At 28.8% G+C, this 2,725-nt stretch overlaps 1 pseudogene; it reads left to right on the top strand.

Annotated features, from left to right (window-relative positions):
* The first annotated feature begins 1,042 nt into the window (after nt 1-1,042).
* On the top strand, nt 1,043-2,202 carry LOC139783444 (putative nuclease HARBI1; annotated as a pseudogene).
* Nucleotides 2,203-2,725: the final 523 nt, after the last annotated feature.

The raw sequence follows: 2,725 nt of genomic DNA, 5'->3' as shown, positions 1-2,725 counted from the left end.
TCTTTATTCCCATATCGCCCTTCTCCATGCACTCCTTCAAGCCTTCTAGCTTCTTATCTATATCTTTGTTTACATATATTCCTATTATTCTCCAGGTTTCTTTTCCTACTCTTATCTTAACCTCTAATTTTCCTTCTTCTTCTTCCATCCTTCTTCCCTCCTTTATCTCTTCTAACCCACTTCTTATTCCTATTAACATGCCTCCGCACGCTCTACCTTTCTTATTCCTCTTGTTCGCTATCTGTACTCTCCAGCTAAATTCTCTTGGTAACTTTTCTTTTACCCTCTCCCATCCTTTACCATCTAACCATGGGTGCTTTCCAGCAAATGTACACTGAGAGACACTGTGTCACACAATTGAACACAGTGTATGGGTGCTTGAAGGAACAATATAATTCTTGGACATAATCACTAGTTCGCGCTGATGTAGAGAATCTAGTGAAATAACTTTACACACATAACCTTACATATAACTTTACATTTTATATCAGCAAAGGTTTTTACTGTTTAAGAAAATTTGTAAAAAGGAATTTTCATCTGCATTTTAATTAGGCTAGCAAATGTGAACGTGTTTTCTTTATTTATTATAGTTTTTCCTGCAAAATTGGATAACGTTATTATTGGCAAAGATACATTTAGCAAATTTACAGGTGCCACTGTTTCTTCTTCTATTTATTTATTATTTTATTATATTTATTATGTTATATTTATTTATATTATTTTTTTATTATAGATTTATTTAGACTTGTCCAGCTTGCCACGATATATTTTTCATTATCGGCATCATCCATCTTACATTAGAGAAAAAAACAGATTATTTATTTTCTAAAAATAAATTAAAATAAAAACAAGTGTATAAAGTTCCTGTGCAACCAGAAGTGGGTCACTGCAAGAAAAAATTGTCCTTGACATTGCGCATTTGTCAGATTAATCGTTTATGGTAAATAAATTTTTAAAAAATAAATTTTGTATTATAATCATAATTCTAATGCTTTTACAAAAGAAAACAAAAGAAAACTTTTACAAAACAAATTTTTTACAGATGGACAAACGTAAAAAAATAATTTATCATATAATGGAAACACTTAATGATTCTACGAGTTCAAGTGATGAATCAAATATGATCAATAACAGTACAAGTAGTGTAACATCAACAAGTAACGAAGAGGAAAATGAAGAAGATGCATTACTATTTCCATTAATACATTATTTGATGAGTGGTAAAAGAAGACATCGTGTTGAAGATTATGTTCAAGTTGTTGATTCTTGGACAAACCAAGAATTTAAAGAACATTTGCGATTGAATCGGGATACTGTAATGATTTTAATTGAGGAATTAAAATTATCAGGTTACATTCCGTCACATTCTTTTGGCGTGAAATTAATATAAGCAAAAGTTATTTTCCTAATTTTTTTATGGTATATTGCTAATACCGAACCACTGCGAACTATGTCTGATAGATTTAATGTTTCAATTTCCTCTGTGTTTCGAGTTCTTCGACGGGTTATAGCTTGGCTTTTAACAAAAGTAGACACAGTTATTAAATGGCCGCAAAAACATGAAATTATGATAACATGTGAAAAATTTTATACAAAACAAGAAATTCGTAATGTTTTAGGAGCGATAGATTCGACTCATATTCAAATTATAAAACCTGTAGCTCATGCACGTAATTATTGCAATCGAAAAAAAACTTTTTCTATAAATTTACAGGTTGTAAATGCAGATATGAGTTTTACAAATATATATTGCGGTGAACCTGGTTCTCTTCATGATGCGCGTGTATTCAGAAGGTCATTTTTATACGAAACAGCTAATATGAATAAAGAAATATTATTTCCGGGTGAAACATTTTTATTAGGTGATTCAGCATACCCATGTTTATCATGGCTTGTTCCACCTTTTCGAGATAACGGACATTTGTCACCTCAGCAGACGGAATTTAATTTTATTCATTCATCTACACGAATAGTTGTTAAAAGAGCATTCGGACAATTAAAAGGGCGTTTTCGTCGTATCAAATTCTTTACTGAATATCGTGACATATCTTTCATTACTAATACAATAGTTGCAGCTTGTATACTACACAATTATTGCATTGCTAAAAATGATGTATATGATTTTCCCGAATATATCGACAATGATTTTGTAAACATTGAAATGAATAATGAAGAACTCAATAATTTTAATTGTCAAGTAGATCGCAGGATGCAATTGTTTAATGAGCTATTTCCCATGTAGTATAAAAGTAATAAAAATAATGAAGCTAATAAATAAGTAATATAAACACACAAATAAGTAAAATAAAATCACTAATAATTCTACGTTTAATATAAAGCGTTTATATATAAAATAGCATTTATAACATGTATTTCTGTAAAAAAAAATTATATTTTTTTGAAAGACAAAAAATTAATTTTTAAGTATTAGTTTTCAAGTTTCTTTTTTTTTATTTTATTTACTGTAAGATCATTAGATGTAGAAATTTATATATTATTATTGGAACAATTTTCCAACAAAACATTAGCTTTATTTATTTATTGAAATACTTGTAGAAATAGAAGATTTTGAATCAAATTTTTGTGCTGATAAAGTTGTAAACTTTGTTAAGTGAGAAAATTTTGATGTGATTGTATGTTCTGCAGTAACATTTCTTTGTTGATCAAAGATCTCATTCACTTGATCAAACCATTCAAAAATAATTAAGCTTCTCCCTGATTTAGA

This window comes from Temnothorax nylanderi, unplaced genomic scaffold (assembly GCF_030848795.1).
Source record: "Temnothorax nylanderi isolate EJ_2023f unplaced genomic scaffold, tnyl_v1.0 TNYL_tig0502_pilon, whole genome shotgun sequence".
NCBI lineage: Eukaryota > Metazoa > Arthropoda > Insecta > Hymenoptera > Formicidae > Temnothorax > Temnothorax nylanderi.
The sequence above is the reverse complement of the archived record's forward strand: the minus strand, read 5'-3'. Positions and strand labels throughout refer to the sequence as shown.